Source organism: Delphinus delphis, chromosome 16, assembly GCF_949987515.2.
Source record: "Delphinus delphis chromosome 16, mDelDel1.2, whole genome shotgun sequence".
NCBI lineage: Eukaryota > Metazoa > Chordata > Mammalia > Artiodactyla > Delphinidae > Delphinus > Delphinus delphis.
In genome coordinates this window covers 5646252-5664474 of record NC_082698.1, presented here as the reverse complement: position 1 = coordinate 5664474, position 18223 = coordinate 5646252, and the positions used below count along the sequence as shown (strand labels likewise).

Genomic DNA, 18223 nt, shown 5'->3' with positions numbered 1-18223 from the left:
GGCCAGGTCCCCAGACCCTGCCCAGCCATCATCACCGAGGGAGCCAGGCGCCCAGGACCCCGCCGGCCCTCAGGCCGCCCAAACAGGGGGCCGGGCCCCAAGAACCACGACCCGTGGAGACCACGGCCGCCCCCATGAGGTCTCGGAGGCGGGGATGGGGAGAGTTTCGCGGCCGCCTCAAGGGCTGGGCCCGGCCCCCTGCCAGTCCCCGGGCCCCCAGCTCACCCGCCAGCCCGAGGCCGGAGGGCCTGGAGGGCCCCGGGGAGAAGGCCGCCACCACCTCTTGCCTCACTCTCTGCCGCGAAGACCACGGTCACTGTCCGACCCTGATGGCGGAGCGCGACCTCTGACCCCCGGCTCTGGTCCCAAGCTCAGGGTCTCCAGGTAACAGCTGAGCGCTGGCAGCTGCGCGCCCGCTCCGCCCAGTACGATCCCCCCGCTTTTCTCGGATACACCTCACGTTTGAGGAGAATCGGAAGAGAGGTTAATCGGAAACCCGGCAGAGGAACTGGGTTCTAGGGGGCCTCGGTGTCAGTGTGACCTTCAGCAGGTCTCGGGAATTCTTGGTCAGTAAGACTGGTCGGAAACCTCAGGACTGTCGGACTTGGTCCCTCATCATAGGAAGAGGACAGAGGCCCGGAGGGGGCGACGCTTGGTGGAGAGTCAGCGGGATGGAAAGGGCAGAGTCGGGGGATGGGGCCCCAAACACAGTAGCGTGTGATGACTTACAGACAAGCCCCTCCCCTGCGCTTCAGTTCAGTTATCAACCAGCCCCTAGCAGCTCTGACACCCCTGAATGTAAGAGTGGGTCTATCCAGGCCGTGCGTGGACACAGCAGAGAGCGGCTTCCCGCCCAGGGCCGTCCCCCACCCCAGGGGAGGCAGCAGGCCCCCTGCAGAGAGAGCCTCCTCCTGGCTGGGCGGCTGAGGAAGGGGCTCAGGTCCTTCCAACAGCCCTGGAACTAGCACTCTCACTCCCAGCGGGGCCACCATCTCCACAGCCCCATCACTGCCCCATCGGGAAGCACAGTCTCTGAGTCAGAAGACTCGGCTCTCTCTGGGGCTCCCAGCACTGGCCCTGCAACCTCGGGTGAACTGCAAACTACCGTTGCCTTGGTCTCCCCATCTGTTTCATAGGGTCACCGTAGTGCCTCCCTCCTTGTGCTTCTGCGGAGATGGAGGGCTGGCACGGGTAAAGGGCTTGGGGCAGCCTGGCACTGGGCGTGTGCTCCACAGACCCCAGCTGCAGTCACCCTCAAAAGGCAAAGATTTTCAAAGTGGTAAATTGCCAGACATATTATTTGAATAATAAGTAAGAAGATGGCTAAAGAGAAATGGACTGAACGGGAGGGACATCATAAGAGCCCAATTCTAGGACTCCCTCCACCATGCAGTGGTGACCGGAACCAGGGCAGGACAGCCTTGACGACTTCCCCAAATGCAAAACAGAGATAGCCTCCCCGCCGAGCAGTTTGGTGTGAACATTGTGTCAGGTAGTCAGTGTATGTGAAACTTTGGGACTGACATACACATGCCACTATATTTAAAGTAGATAACCAACAAGGACCTACTGTGTAGCACAGGGAACTCTCCTCAGTATTCTGTAATGACCTGTATGGGAAAAGAATTTGGAAAAGAATGGATACCTGTATATGTATACATGAATCCATTTACTGTGCACCTGAATAAATAAACTATATATTTAGAAAATTATACTTTCTCTTAGTGTCTTTCTACTACTTTCTCCTTTGGCTTAAACTATTTGAGTTTCTGTCACTTGCACCCAACAGAGTCTGGGCTCGTCCTTGAAAATCCATTATTTTATGTGTTTTTACAAACACACGTGACGTGCTTCTCCGTGCCGGGCGCTGTACAGGCAGCAGAGACACGCAGATGAAAGGGACACTTTGCTTCCACAAAGGGCTCACCGTCCAGCAGTGGGACAGACGCCTGACAAGCAGGTCCCCAGAGCAAGAGCACAGGGAGTGCTCCCAACGAGGGAGGTTTGCATTGGCTGATGGAGACCCTGAGAAACCCTCAAGAAGAAAGGACACTGCAATCTTGAAGGATGCCTGATGGGCTGCCAAACCCCCATGGCTGAACTTGCATGGACAAAAGTGAACCGTAGGCCTTCACTTTTCACTCTCTGTGCATACATTTTGCTATAAAGTGTCACAGCCAAGAAGGGGAGGCCTTAACTGAAGCCATATTTACTGCAAATAATCATCACTCTTTCTGGAAAACAGCTACCTGAATCTTTTGCTGTTTTTTTCTTAAACCAAATACTCAGTCATCTATAAAAGTTAGGTCCCTGACCTTATTAATGTCCTGCAGAAGATCCTACTTAATTTCCCCAAATTGGTCCCTGAGGTAACTAACTAAAGCTGTACCAGTGTTAGCAATTGCAATTCAGTGACACCAAATCAACATAAATAAGCCTTGAGCGTATTTAGTGTCGAAATATATGTGAAATTAATCTCTTCTTTCTCCCTTGCCCCTGATACAACATGTAGGGTTGTATAGGGTATCCAATGAAGTATTTAAATAATGAATTATTCACAAAGAAAAGGAACTACAGGTACCTGATGCCAGGAATTTATGCCTGTGAATTCTTAATCTCTTCTCCAATAAGATTAGCATTTACGACTATGGAAGACATCCTAATTATGCAGTTTCAGAGCTGATTTTCTGCAGGGCCTGTGCAGAACTAAAAGCATTAGGCGACAATAAAAACAGATGACTATGAATTTCTGAATTCATAATCTGATTTCCCTTTTGGGGAAAATGACATTTTTATTTACGGGTGCTTTACTCATCAGGTGGGAGCTGAAGTTTCCTCTCAGAGGCACAGTGCTTGCTGTGAGAGCATCTAAACAATCATCCTTTTAAAACAGATGTGTGGGGCTTCCCTGGTGGCGCAGTGGTTGAGAGTCCGCCTGCCGATGCAGGAGACGCGGGTTCGTGCCCCGGACCGGGAAGATCCCACATGCCGCGGAGCGGCTGGGCCCGTGAGCCATGGCCGCTGAGCCTGCGCGTCTGGAGCCTGTGCTCCGCAACGGGAGACGCCACTACGGTGAGAGGCCCGTGTACCGCAAAAAAAAAAAAAAAAAAAAAAAAGTGTGAAATTCACAAGGGCTGCATTAGAAATGACGCAATGTATTTCTCCTCCTCTTAATCCCTACCCACTGGGGTTCTAAAACAAAACAAAAGAATTGGGAATAATATGGCTGATTATGGGATCCTGCACCTTTTAAGGTAGGAAGAGAATGTAAGTTTGCCTGATGAACCCCATTCCCTTGCAAATCATTCAGCTGTGCTGGGTTTTAGCATCAATGCGTGGAAAAGGGGTGATCATTTCAGTGATCAGTGACAGGTTCTCAATAGTTATTTGTTCAATGGATGAATAAAATGAAAAGGTATCAACTGTCTTTTCTCGTATGGTATACTTTTTCTCCCATGGCTGGCCTTACATGCACAAAAGTCAACGGAAGACCTTCACTTTTCACTTTCCATGCACACATTTTGTCATGAAGCATCAGATCCTGTTTAATTTCCCCAAATTGGTCCCTGGAGTTACTCACTAAAACTGTATACTTTTTCTCTTCTGTAAATGGAAAAACCTTTTTTTCCGCTTCACTATACAATGTTTGGAAACTACAATAATTTGATGTTTCTCCTAACTTTCCAAGTGGAAGTGGCAAAACCAAGGAGAACACTGGAGCAGTGGCACCAACCACATTGCCATATTCATCCACAAGATTCATTTTCTCCCCCTTTGCAAGCCTTCAAAAATCATTGACTTTGCACCCGCTGGGTGTTCAGCTCCAGGCCAACTACTCCAATTCCCCGTTCAAAGCCACTTCTCATACTGGTAAAAACCAAAGCAACCCACAAGGGAGAGATCACACAACCCTCCTTCAAACTCATTGGGAGGAATGAGTTATTTGAAGACAACGAATGGTATCTTCATATTTTCTCTCCAATGTCTGAATAGATTTTTTTTTTTTTTTTTTGCGGTACACGGGCCTCTCACCGTTGTGGTCTCTCCCGTTGTGGAGCACAGGCTCCGGACACGCAGGCTCAGCGGCCATGGCTCACGGGCTCAGCCGCTCCGCGGCATGTGGGATCTTCCTGGACTGGGGCACGAACCCGTGTCCCCTGCATCGGCAGGCGGACTCTCAACCACTGCGCCACCGGGGAAGCCCCTGAATAGATTTTGAATAAAGAAAACCTATGACTTTGTTACAAACTGTGTTTGATTTTTAAGTATATATTTTGGCAAGCATGAGGGGGTGGTGAAGACTGTGGTTGAAACTTTAAGGAAATAAAAAAATCACTTTGGTATTTACATCCACGGTCAATTTTACCCAAAAGGAAAACCTTTAGTGTCAGCCACTTGTCACTGTCCTGCCACGAGAAACGGATGCCAGGCTGGGCTGAGGGCAACGAACAACGTGGGTGGGGGGGGGGTTATGGCCTTGCCCCGAGAGAGGACTCCCCTCTGCCCAGATGTCCTCTCCCAGATACACTGACTGTCACTCTTTGCCATGTCTCCTTGCTTGTATGAATTAATGAGTGTGTTGAACAAATTCCTGAAATCCAATATTTATCAGGAAAACACCCAAGCCCCAGGGGAAACCACAGGCCTAGCACCAGCAGATAGTGTGGCCACTGCCAACCTCTGGGACTCCCAACCCTGACCTTCCCTCCCATGGGGACAGCAGGCGGGCAGCTGCTTGGGAGGCAACCAGACCCCACCCTCAGTGCAGAGTGACAGGCACCTGTGCGGGTGAGGCCTCATCCCAGGCCACAGCTGACACTTACTGACAGAGAATGGCCTTCCACATGCCCCCACTGGCAGTCAGGCCCCTGTCCTGTCCTGGTCAGAGGGTGGGCTTTCCTTGAGCCCCCAGAGGATCCCCTTGCTGGGTACCAAAGTGGTAACTCCAAGGTTCTCTCCCACTTTATGGAGGAAACACAGGTGGCCAATCGGGTCATCCTCACACAGTAAGACCAGCAACCAGTGTGGGCAGTTTCCTGGTTACCCAGACATCATAAAAACCAGTTCCGTGTAATGATTGTATTTGTGCATGCACACACACACACACACACACAAACACACATACAAACACATCCACAGAAGATGTGTAATAGTCCATGTGCGTTTTCTGAAAATAAAATAGGCCTGGTACAAGTTACCTTTTAGGTCATTTCATATAAATATAAGAATTTTCTAGCCACCTCAGCTGTCCATCAGTGAATAAGACCAGAGGCCTGTAAACTATGGCCTGTGGGCCAAATGTGGCCCACAGCCTGTTTTGTAAATAAAGTTTTATTGGCACCTAGCCACGCCCATTTGTGTACGTGTTATCTGCAGTGCCTTTGCTCTTCACAGATTGGCCGAGTTGAGTGAATGCAGCACAGACTGTATGGCCTCCAAAGCCAAAAAGATTTGCTATTTGGCCCTTGACAGAAAAGGTTTGCAGCCCCCTGAAATGAGAGCTTCTGGTGAGGCAGTGAGCTCACTCTGTAACCGTGAGCCAGAGAGGAGACCCCTGCTTTGACTGTGGCAGGTGGACTAGCCCAGGGTTACCGAACCTCCCTGTGCTACAGAAGCACTGGGTGCTTGTGAAACCATGTACCCTCAGGCCCCACCTGGCCCCTGGATCAGAATCTCCGGATTCAAATTGGATGGAGCGGGGGGTCCAGGAGACAGGGCTCAGCTCTCCGGCACCCCCAATGATGACATTTTCCATCACTCTCTGCTCTTTCCCAAGCATCATCCCACTCATTGCCCTGTTTAGTTCTCACGGCACTGTGAGTGCGAGAGGATGATCTTGATTCCCATTTTACAGATGAGCAGGTGAGGCCCCTGCTGGTAAGCGGTAGAGCCAGGACTCAGATGAAGTGCAGAACCTCTTCCATTGGCCCTGACCACTCTCCGTGACCTCTAAGATCCGCAATCCTAGGAAGTCCCTGGTGAAACAGGAAAGTCAGCCCCAAAGACCAAACCCGCTTCTCTAGCCTGTAACCCAGCTGCTGTACATGCTCGGGCTTGGTGCGCCCCAGGAAGGCGGTATGCCCGCCAGGTGTGTGCACCTTGCAGTGAACGGTCCCAAGTGCTGGGCACCAGGCTCGGACCAGCCTAAGACTCTGGCTTTGACTGTGGCTAAGACTACGGCTGAGAACAAGGCAGCACAGCCCCTGCCCCCATGGAATGTGCTGGAAGAGTTAGAGGGGAGGGGAGGGGAGCCTGACCCAGATGATTCTATGAAGAGTTACTTGCCACTGTGACTTGCTAATCACACTCCCACCTGGTCCCCCGTCCCTGTACATCTGCTCAGCTTCTCCTCACTTTACTCTGCCCCCAACTCAGATTCCGACTTTGGAAGGGACCCTCCCAGGCCAAACACCTCCCTTGCCCTACTCGGTTCTTCTTCATGTTACTTCTTATCCCAACATATATATTTGTGACTGTTTTCCATAGTCTCTCCCTCACCCCCAAGAACGTGAAGCCCAGGAGAGCACGGCGCGGTGCCACTGGCGGTGGTTCTCAAGGTTGCTTCCTCCTCCCTGCCTTCCCTCCTCCATGCGCCTCCTTCGCTGCCCCCTTTCCGCTGCCTGAAGCTCGGATGAACGATAGGGTCATGCCAGGCTGTTATGAATGTGGATGTTGGGGGGTTTGCCCTAAGAGAAGGACTTGCAGGGATTAGATATTCTCAGCAACATCTGGAAAGGCGTGGCTTGGAGTTACATGCAGACCTTGCACCTGAGGCCACGCTTGGAGCCCTCGGACGCTGAAGCGCACATCTCTTGTGGCACCATCCAGTCCCCTCCACCCCGTCTTCCTCTTTCTGTGCCGCTCTGGCCAGCTTTGTGCAGGGCCACCAGCAGGGCCACCGAGGTCAATGGGATCAGGGGCTGGCGGATGCCCAGGGACAGGCCTGAGATGTGCTTCCTAAGGCTTATCCACAGGGCTGGTGACGGGGCGCCAGCTGCCCGGGGTGCCTGCCCCACAGACCCTCTCCCCGGCCTTCCCGTCTTCTCAGTTTCCCCCCCTGGTTCCTCACTCATGCCCGCTCCTGGGTACACATCCCAGGTCAGCTTCTGCAGGCTCTGCTCTCAGGAGAACCGGGGCTGGACCCAATTCCAAATCGCCTATGGTGTCCCCTTGACACCTAAACTCTAGGTCCCTCAGGGACCTCTCCTGTCTCATCTTTGACCTTGAAATCTGTCCCCCAGGCACTTTGGTGGTGCCCATTCTGCTCTCAATGGGATGAGTATCAGAATCTCCGCTGGGTCCTCCTAATGTCCAGCTAGCTCAGTGCCCTGCTCAGAACAGAAGCCCAGTAACCATTGGTTACGTGTGATAGTGTGGTCACAAATGCATCCGCACAGACAAATAGGGAATGAAGCCTGTGCGTAAGGAGACTGCCAGAGGCCACGCATCAGCCTTCCTCACAGAATGCTGAGTCAATCACCATTCAGAGTACCTGGTGTGACTCAGAGGCCCAGGAGCTATTTCCATGGTCCTGCTTGAGGGTCAGCAACCTTCTGGAAGAATCAGGGTGAAGGATTGTCAAACACTCAGGCAGGTCACAGAGAGGCTGAATGCCTCGCTGTAGGTTTTTCTCTGATTCCAACCTGTGTTCAAGGGGGTGTAAGCCTGAGGAAGTATCACCGAGGTGTTATTCTGAAACCCATGCCGAGAGAGTATAAGGCTATCTCTTATTGACTCAGAACCAGTAAAGGGAAGTGTAGGCCCAGCCGATTTTGCCCCAGTGGGCATCCCTACGGGGGCATCCCTGTCAGGACACCAGCAAAAGGAACAGACTCCGTAACAGCAAAGCTGCTCTTCCCGCCACTTCTCCAAAGTTTGCCAGCATGGGTATCTCCAGCCTTTGTCCGAACTCCATCTGTGTCCGTGAATGGGTAACTCCCTCACCCTGTTATAGGCGTCTCCCTCTTGGGGCAATAGCTTTCTATTAAGAGGTTTGAATATAATTCAGCAAAGTGCACACCTCTTTTTTTTTTTTTTTTGCGGTACGCGGGACTCTCATTGCTGTGGCCTGTCCCGTTGCGGAGCACAGGCTCCGGACGCGCAGGCTCAGTGGCCATGGCTCACGGGCCCAGCCGCTCCGCGGCCTGTGGGATCTTCCCGGACCGGGGCATGAACCAGCGTCCCCTACATCGGCAGGCGAACTCTCAACCACTGCGCCACCAGGGAAGCCCTTGCACACCTCTTTAGAACAGGATTTCCTTTCTAAGCTGCATTTGAAGTGATCTCACGCCCGTTAGGAAGCCCACACCTGCCCGATCTCCTCAGGTGTGTTCCCTCTTTTTCTTTTTTTCTAACACTCAGCTTTAATAGCCTTTTTATTTTTTCTTTTCCATTCTTGTTTACAAGATATATTGAATATAGTTCCCAGTGCTACACGGTAGGACCTTGTTGTTTATCCAGGTGTGTTCCGTCTTGATCACCTGGTGGACTCCCCCTCCCCCTGCCCTCCTCAGCACCTGTCTGAGAGGCCTCCACAGGCCAAGGGTGACAAACAAACTGTAGCATCCTCGCTGACAGGAGATGAAGCCTGCTGGACCAGTCTGGCCAGTGTCTATGTCCAGCATGCACTGTCCACCGTGCCAACTTCCTGCGCCCGGGCCCCAGGTGTGGGGCGAGGCTACCTCAAGGTGCAAATTCGCTCTCTCCCCTTTCTCATGTCCCCAGGTTCTCAGTCTTGGGGCTCTTCACCCTTGGCCGCATTGCCCAGCCTGTGTCCCCAGCCAGCCCATCATCCGAGGGGATGGACCTCGGATTCCATCCCTCCTCCCTGGAGCTGATCACAAAGGGCGCCTCCTCGGGTTTCCTGCATGCTTTCTTCTCCCCATCTTCGGTTTCCTTGCTCCTGCCTTCTGCCTTTGCTAAGGTTTCTCTGTGCTTCTCATCCTACAGTTAACATTCAAATTGGTTGACGGCCCTATTTTTTTTTCACTAGACAGACATTTATTTCTCCCTGTTACCCGTTCTTCCCTTAGGTCAGTATAACACAGGACACTGAGGGAAAATAACCCTCTCCAAAAAAGGGCCGAAGAAAGAAGAGGGACTGGTTTTCAACGGGATCGTTCAAAGAGCTTGTCATTCAGCATCACATGCAAACTCATTGATCAGAATTTTGAGTACACTAACAATGACCAAAAAAGGGAGAGAAAAAAAAAAAAAGAAAACTATTCATTTTATCTTAGGTAGCTGAATTCATTTTATCTTAGGTAGCTGAATAGAAACATTTCCTATTACAATGTGAAATAAGAAGCAACTCCACGATTTAAGTAATTTCTATCCCAATCTGAATTTAGACACAAATTATAATACTATGCGATACTAGCCTAAGTTAACGGGGCAATGAGAGTTCTAAACTGCTTACTGACCATAACACCAGATTCACTGTTTCATAAACAAGAAAACAGCCTTGTTTTGGAGAAATGAAATGAACCAGGAATATAGAGCCAGACCATCCAGTGCCCTTTTCAAAAAGAAGAAAACAGAAAGTCTGAGGGTTTGGTTTGGGGAAGGGGGAGCTTTACATGAAGCATACACCCTGCCAGCCAATGGCAAAGGCTAAAATAGTTTTCAAAGGTACAACCTGAGTCCTCTGAAGAAAGGGGTGGCAGCCCCTTTGGCGTCTTAGCTAGAAAATGAATAATTCAGAGTCAAGTGCAGGTCCCACTAGGTGGAGCCTTCTGTTGCCCGGTGTCCAGACTTCCCTGCTGCCAGACCACCTGGTCCCTGCTGGAGCTGAAGCTCTTACCTCCCCCCGCCAACTCTCCCAGAATTTCAGTGAAACTAGGCTGCCTCTTGCTCAGGCGTTCACTCCATCATGGACACTTTCTGATGAACAGCACAGTTCCAAGCAGGAGGAACACAAGGTTCAGTGAAACACGGTCCCTGAACTGCGCACCCTTGGTGGGAAGGCAGAACGGTGCAGACACTGTGGAAAACAATATGGCGCATCCTTAAATGATTAGACGTGGGATTCTCACGTGACCCAGCAATTCCACTTCTGGGTACATACCCAAAAGAACAGAAAGCAAGGTCCCAAAGAGATATTTGTACACCTATGTTCATTGCAGCCTTATTCACAACAGCCAAGTGGAAGCAACCCAAGTGTCCATTAAAGGATGAACAGATAAACAAAATGTGGTCTATCTACATGATGGAATATTACTCAGCCACACAAAAAAAATGTTCTGACGCCTGCTACAACATGGATGAATCTTGAAGACATTATGCTAAGTGAAATGAGCCAAACACAAAAGGACAACTCTACGACTCCACTTATATGCAGTACCTGGAGTGGTCAGATTCACAGAGGCGGAAAGTAGAATGAGAGTTGTCAGGGGCTGGGGGAGAGGGGAATGGGGAGCTATTAGTTAATGGTTATGGAGTTTCAGTTGTGCAAGATGAAAGAGTTCTGCAGATGGATGCTGGTGATGGCTGCACGACAATGTTAGTGCACTTGATGTCACGGAAGTGGACACATAAAATGGTTACGATGGTAACTTTTATGTTATGTATACTTCACCACAGTTACAAATAATTTAAGAAAGAAACCGAGCATGCTGCCTGCTCTCAAGGCTCCTGAAGTCTGGTGGCCCTGGGACAATGGCCTCCAAACCTGGTCTGGGCACTTGCACAGACATGCTGGTGTCCACAGGGGTGGGGAAAGATTACATCTTTTATTTGTACATACTTTTATCTCATCCGTTTTCAATATCTGTATAGAACATGTTAATACAATAGCTCGTGGTCATACTTCAGAGGCAAAAATTGTCCTATATTAGGAGTGCCCTAAAAATTCTTCACTGGTGGGGATGAATGATGGAAAGTCGTCTGGAACCCCCATGCTGGAGGAAACTTCACAGAACTGGAATTATTTCCTCGGTGTGGGGTAGAGGTGGCGGCGGGTTGGGAAGCATCATAAATCAAGTTGCGTTGGCGATGACAAGTGGCAGTGGGGATGTGGCCTGTGTCCACCAGGCCACCAAACTTGTATTAGGAAGGGCAGTTGAGGGTCCAGAAACAATGACCCTGTTCCCCTCCCCTTTCTCCAGTGGGGTCAAGGAGAGCTCAGGTGTTACCCTCCTTGGGGACCTTTTTCTGCTGCTCTGGGAACTGCCTGTCACTGTTCAAAACTGTGAATAGCTGAGCCTTGCAAAACCATTGCTGTGTCACCTCCACCTCTGATCTCGGGGCCGAGCTCACCCACTTGCCCCAAAATGAGAGGGTTGGGGGGCTCTCCCTGACAGAATAAGAGCCTGCCATTAGAGGTCCCACTGTGGTTGGTCTTCTTACAGCCCCACTCTCAAGGAACTTGTGACAGACTTCTCCGGGACTGGGTGGATGGCACTGTCCAGGGTGGACTTCTTCCCGCTAGTCCTCAGAAGTGTCCTACGGCAGCCCCGCCACTGACCACCCTCTGTCTTGGGTAAATTCCAGTTCCACTCTGGAGGGAGGAGAATTTGCTGAGGTTTCCAAGGAAGATGCTCGTCCCTGGTCTGGGCAGGCTGGGAGACACTGGCTCCTTGTGCCTTGGAGGAGGAGGGGGCTGTGAAGTCTGGAACTCTGTCCCTGTCCCTGAGGACAGAGCCTGACAGCAGGGAAGCCAGAGTGGATGCACAGAAAGCAATCAGGCCCCTGATGACACGGAGGAGCCAAATCAAAGCATCCCTGAAGTCCGCCCTGCTCTAGACTGACCAGCTGCACATGCAAATTAATCCCAAACGCTGTTTAAACTCGGTTTGAGTTCATGACCCAATGCATCCTAATTATACAAGGGCTCTCTGGTTTGGTCCTATTTCATTTTATTTAATCATTTTTTTAAATGAAGTATCGTGAATTCACAATGTTGTATTAGTTTCAGGTGAAGAGCAAAGTGATTCAGCTGTACAAATACATACATTCTTTTTCAGATTCTTTTCCATTATAGTTTATTACAAGATATTGAGTAGAGTTCCCTGTGCTATACGGTAGGTCCTTGTTGTTCACCTATTTTATATATAGTAGTGTGCATCTGTTCATCCCACATTTCTAGTTTATCTCTCCCCCACACACATTCACTGCGTTAAATTAGAAAACTGGTAACCATAATTTTGTTTTTTATGTCTGTGAGCCTATTACTCTTTTGTAAATAAGTTCGTTTGTATCTTTTTTTAGATTACACATGTAAGCAATATCATATGATATTTATCTTTCTCTGTCTGACTTACTTAGTATGATAATCTCTAGGTCCATCCATGTTGCTGTAAATTGGCATTATTTCATGCTTTTTTATGGCTGGGTAATATTCCATTGTGTGCATGTATGTATGTATGTATGTGTGAAGTGCATATATACATATACCACATCATCTTTATCCATTCATCTGTTGATGTGGCCCTACCTCATTTTTATTGCTGACTTTGATAGACCAAGAGATTCTCCTTGGACTTCACTCAACCTGGAGCTATTTCTGGTGGGACACGGATGATGGCTTCTGTGCTCCATGCACTCTCAGGAGCCAGTGAGTTCCACCCTTCATCCTGAGGTCTCTGTTCATCCTTTTGACTTCAACACCACTTCTCTCCACACATGGACCCAAGCCCACCCACAAAAGACAAATCACAGAAGGGAGAGACTATACCCTGTGTATTGACTTGGAGCAAAGGGGAGGGCCGAGCGCCATGATTTCAAGCATCTCTGTTACTCTCACTCAATTCCCCATAGTTGCCTCATTTTCTTCATATCTTACCTGTCTACTAGGGGAAAGAGGGACATGTTTATGTTTTCTTATATCTCAGCCAATTGTGTTCACAGGATGCTTCCTGCACTGTGATTTTTAATCTGATTAATAGGCTTAAGTCCCATCTTTATTTTATCTTGTCTTGTCCTGCTTTTGTTCTATCCATCATGTCACAATGTAAAAAGTAATCAAAGTGGCATAACAGTAGCTATTCTTCCCCGATTCATGTATTCCCCGATTCATGTATCCCGATTCATGTTCCCACATTTATCTTGCTGTGGCTCTTTCACCTTATTTCTTTCGAGGATTACGTGAACATGCACGTGTGTTAAGTTAGAAAAATATACAACCTTGTAAGAGGGAGCTATCATTTGCATAAAATACTGCCACCTGACAGCCTTGTAAGCAAGCCACTGTAGACATGACAGGGCTTAAACGTGAAGTTCAAGGCTACCTCGCCACACACAGCAGATGTCTTCCAGGAAAACCCAGTGTATGTCAAGAATACTGTAATTGGGTCATTCTTGAAATACACAAAAGGATCCAGATTTGTTTTCTTTTTTAGTGAACTGGTGGTGAGTCATTTTCTACAGTTAACAATGCTTATTAAACTATTAATTATTTGCAAATGTTGCTCCAAGTTTAAGTCGCTGCAATGTTTTCTTGAGCAGGCTGTACTGACTGAGAGCTTCTCTCTCCATCAGAGAGCTCCTTAAATCACATGACCCCATTGACTGCAGATGATTGGCTAAGAGGTGGAAGCTCGATTCAAGCTTAGCCAATCAAATTTCCTCAGAGAAGCTTTGTCATCGGGAACAAGAGAATGAGCCAACTAGCTGAGGACTCTGCTGTTTAAGGCTGACCATGCCAGGACCGTGTGCAAGGGGATGACCAGAGAAGCTGGGCTGCAGAGAGCAAAAAAAAGCAGACTGGCACTAAAGATGAAAGGGGAGAGAGAGCTGCCAGGGCACCCTGGTCTGGCTGGCCAGTCCTCACTGTATTTGGGATCCAAGGAATACACTTTTATTCTGACCACAAATCCCACATTACTTGGACCTACACGAGCAGACGTTTGTACCTTGCAGTCAAGCAGTCATACCGACTAGGATTCACTTGGTTCTGCAGGATGGGCACAGGGAAGCTCTCATCCACCCCCCGTTTCTCAACACCAGAGGCTTCTCCCAGGCCATCGGCTTCCCTTGCCCTGCCTTCCTTTCTTCTTCCTTTCGAATTCACCAGCTGCTCACTCATGAATGGCTTCTGGAGAGGGCTTCAGGGAAACACTGTCAATGATCTTCGAAGACGCTCAAGTCCTCATGATGGGAATTTCCAAGTTTTTACACACTCACGCCTTGGTTATAACTAACGGAATTTTCATGTTGAAAGGAACTTTATATTAAAAGACCAAGTGGCCCAAATTTTGACCAAATTTGCAAAATAATCCTGATTTCAAAGATTCTGTTCAATTTTCAATCAATCGATCATTTTGGTTTCAGAAGATGTTCTTCCTTCTTCTGCTGGGGATCAGAGAGTAAGAATGGACCCAGTAGCTAATCTCAAGGAGCTCTTGAGAAGGTCAAACATATACAGTGGAAGTCTTGTGGAAGGTCAAATATATACAGTGTGTTAGGATTCTGGGGGTTGCCAGTGACAGAAACCCACCTGCACCAGGCTGGACAAAGAGAGGAACCCACTGGCTCAAGGAATCCATGGATGGATCAAAGAATCACAGTGCCAGAAGGGCAAGGACTTACTGGGAATCGGGAACAACTGGATCCTCCATCTGGCCTCTCCCTCTGCCTCTACCATGGAGGCTTAGTTTACTTAGTAATGGGTGGGAGGAGATTGTCTCACGTACAGGATTAGAACAAATATTAAATTTTAAACACCTCAGAGAAGTGCCTAGGAGGATGCCCCTAGTAGGAGCTCGATAAATTTCCCTATTTCCCCTTACAGGCGTCTCACGGTAATGGAGCCCAAGGACATACAATGTGTTACCCGACATGCTTTGTGTGGGGTGTAATGGAAAATGGACAATGGGAGAAAAGGGAGGAAAAGAAGAGATAACGGAACTTTGGAGTCACTGGAGAGAATCTTGCAGGCATTTCTGAGTCCAACAGAGATACCCTCTCCTCACAAAAACCAGAGAGGCGTATTCAACCTCTCTGCCTGCCAGGATAGTTGCAGAAATTGTCTCGAAGAAAGCCGTATCACAAAAGAAACCACCCCTCCTAAATAATGCACAGATAAGTAAAATGGAACATCTAGAGCTAGAAAAATAGAAATGTATTTACAGCATTTATGGAACTGAGTCAGAAAATCGCTGTAGATTCAAGAATGAACTTGGACTCAGAGAGACTGAAAACACCCTGAAATTAGGATATAAGTATTGATTTAAAAATAAGTGAGGGGCAGTGAAGATGGCGTCGGCAGTGGGACAAAAAACTTGGATTTTTGCTGAAAGTGGGACAAAGATGAATATGAACAGCTCGCCGAGAAGAGGCTCACGGAAGAGAGAGAAAAGAAGGATGGAAAACCAGTGCGGCCAGGGAAGCGAGAGCTTCTCCGGCATAGGGACTCCAAGGTGGACCTGGAATCCAAACCCGGGAGGACAACTGTCATTACCAAGACCACCCCACAGTCTGAGACGGGAGGATACTACTGCAATGTCTGTGACGGTGTGCTGAAAGACTCCATCAACTTCCTGGATCACATTAGCGGAAAGAAACATCAGTGAAACCTGGGCATGTCTACACGTGTGGAACATTCCACTTTGGATCAGGTGAAGAAATGTTTTGAAGTCAACGAGAAGAAAATGGAAAAGAAGAAGAAGGATTATGATTTGGAGGGAAGGCTAAAGGAACTCAGAGAAGAGGAGGAAAAGGCCAAAGCCTACGAGAAAGAGAAACAGAAGGAGAAGAAAAGAAGGGCAGAGGAGGACTTGACATTGGAGGAGGAAGGTGAGGTGGCAGCTGTGATGGGCTTCTCTGGCTTTGCTTCCACCAAGAAGAGTTACTGAGGCTTTCTATGCTTGGCTTTTTGCCAGGCCTAACTTTGTGTATGTGGATGTCATTTTGGGGGAGGTACTGGGGAAAGTCCTCAAGAGCGGCAATGGAGAGGGCTAGAGGGTGGGTGCTTGTGGTTTCCCTCTGCCTTCAGAGAGAGCACAGGATGCAAAGGAACGTGCTGTGGCATGATCCTTCAGCCTCAGTATTTCACTGGGGACAGAGGACCTCTGATCATCTGAGTTCCCAATGAAGAAAAACTTCTGCTTCTGAGGCTGCTTTCCCGAAACTCCCCCTGCATCTTTTCCTTTTCATCTGTCCATCTCCTCTGAGCATCATACATTCATCCTGTGTTCTGCCTTTGTTTTAATTTTTACTCTTGCTTAGCCTACAGCAGAAGGGTTCTCTGGGTCCCCAGTTTCCAGCTGATAGCATCTCCTTGACTGGCCCCTCCTTTCCCCATTCTCCCCCAACCCTGCCCCGTGGTTCTCTGGCCACCTGTGCACACGTGTGTACTTCTGCCTGGGTCACTGGTATGTGTGGGTGTGTGTGCATGAAACTGTCACATAGAGGGAGCCTGAACTACAGCCTCAAGAGCATTGCTGCCTTGGGGCCTGGTGTTCTCAGCTTCCTCAGAGCATGTAACAGGAAATTAAATGGGATGAGTGTTCGGTGTGGTTTTTGTCTGGTGAGTTTTTTAACCTTTGTTCTTCATATGTAAACTGTTCAGCTTTTCCTATTTGTTTCATTTTACTGAGGATTACTCTGTTTTTGTCTTCCTTGTAAGCAGGCTCTTGGACGAACCAGTTTGATGCAAAAATGAAAAAGGAGAAAACCTCATGTGAGAGCTCTTGGGTCTCAGAGGCTGTTCAACATGTATAATAAATGGCATTGACTGGGCCTATTTCAAAAAACAATAAGTGAGGACTTCCCTGGTGGCTCAGTAGTTAAGAATCCACCTGCCAATGCAGGGGACACGGGTTCGAGCCCTGGTCCGGGAAGATCCCACATGCCACAGAGCAACTAAGCCCGTGCGCCACAACTACTGAGCCCACGTGCCACAACTACTAAAGCCCGTGCTCCTGGAGCCCGTGCTCCACAACAAGAGAAGCCACCACAATGAGAAGCCGTGCACCACAACGAAAAGTAGCTCCCACTCGCTGCAACTAGAAAAAGCCCGGGCATAGCAGGGAAGACCCAATGAAGCCAAAAATATACAAATAAATTTATTAAAAAATAAAATTAAATAAAAATAAGTGAGCATTCTTAGAGCAACTGCCATGGGCTGATACTGGTTAGTAGATTAGACATAGACAAATTCAAGGAGACTAAAATACCCAGGACAAAACTGCTCTCACCATCCCTAGCTGAGGTGTCACCAGTGCCCTGATGAGGAGAGATCCAAAGGAAATAATCAGAAGTGAGGAAAAAGATATTTTTTAAATGGCAAAGGTGCTGATTATAATATAAAAAAGAAACAACTGAAATTTCCAGGTAAGAAAGCAAATTATTTCAATACCCATCATATAACATAAAGTTGTACACACACAGAAAGCGGTACAAAGGGAACGTGATAAAGTCTTACCAGTGGTCTGCTTGTGCGGTACAAAGGGAGCGTGATAAAGTCTTACCAGTGGTCTGCTTGTGCGGGGTGCCACTTGTTCTTGCTGCATTTCTTTTCAGCAATGAATCTGCAGTACTCTTCATTAAAAACAATTTTAGGGAAATGTTTAAAAATGATTTCTCTTACTGCTGAAGAGTGGTACCTGGGAGATCAAACAGATATTTGATGAGAAGTACCTGGAGCATAAATTAGGTGCATAACTGACACTTACTGGGTATCGGTATTCCAGGCGCCAAGCAGGGGGCTTAATGGAGAGAAGGTGCTCATCTAATCCCCACAAGGGGTGGGTGTGAAGGGTGAGGTAAAGCATGAAACGTGTGAGTCCCTGGGTTAAAGACACAACGTGGAGGTGGGCTGGGTCTGACTCAGAGCCCACCCTCCAGACCTCTAGGGGAGAAAGTCACCTCGTCAAAGCTCATCCCACTTAGTAAGACGCTCCATTAAAACTAACACAAAAGTTGCTCATTTAGCTCTCATAAGGGTCCTGGGGCAAGTGCAGAAACCAAGTCTCAGAGAAGTCAAGCAACCAGACCACAGGTGCACAGCTGGGAAGGGGCAGAGCACAGATGCGGTCCCTCCTTCCCGATTCCCATCCCATGGCTGAGATTCCAACTCTGCTCGGCCCGCCTCGGTCCAGGGGTTTTCCCAGGAAATGCAGTAGCACATTCAGCAGGGGATTATCAGGTACTTCCCAGGGGCTAATCACCAGGGCCCCAAAGACAACATCCGTGCCTGAAGGAGCTCAGATCCCCTGGGATGTGGGCGTGCGCACAATCACAGCATGCGACATGACTGTTACGGTGATAGGCATGAGATTAAAGA

General features: G+C 48.7%; 1 pseudogene; it reads left to right on the top strand.

The window, feature by feature from the left end:
- The first annotated feature begins 7883 nt into the window (after positions 1–7883).
- Positions 7884–15791, top strand: LOC132439682 (zinc finger matrin-type protein 2 pseudogene; annotated as a pseudogene).
- The last annotated feature ends 2432 nt before the right edge of the window (positions 15792–18223 follow it).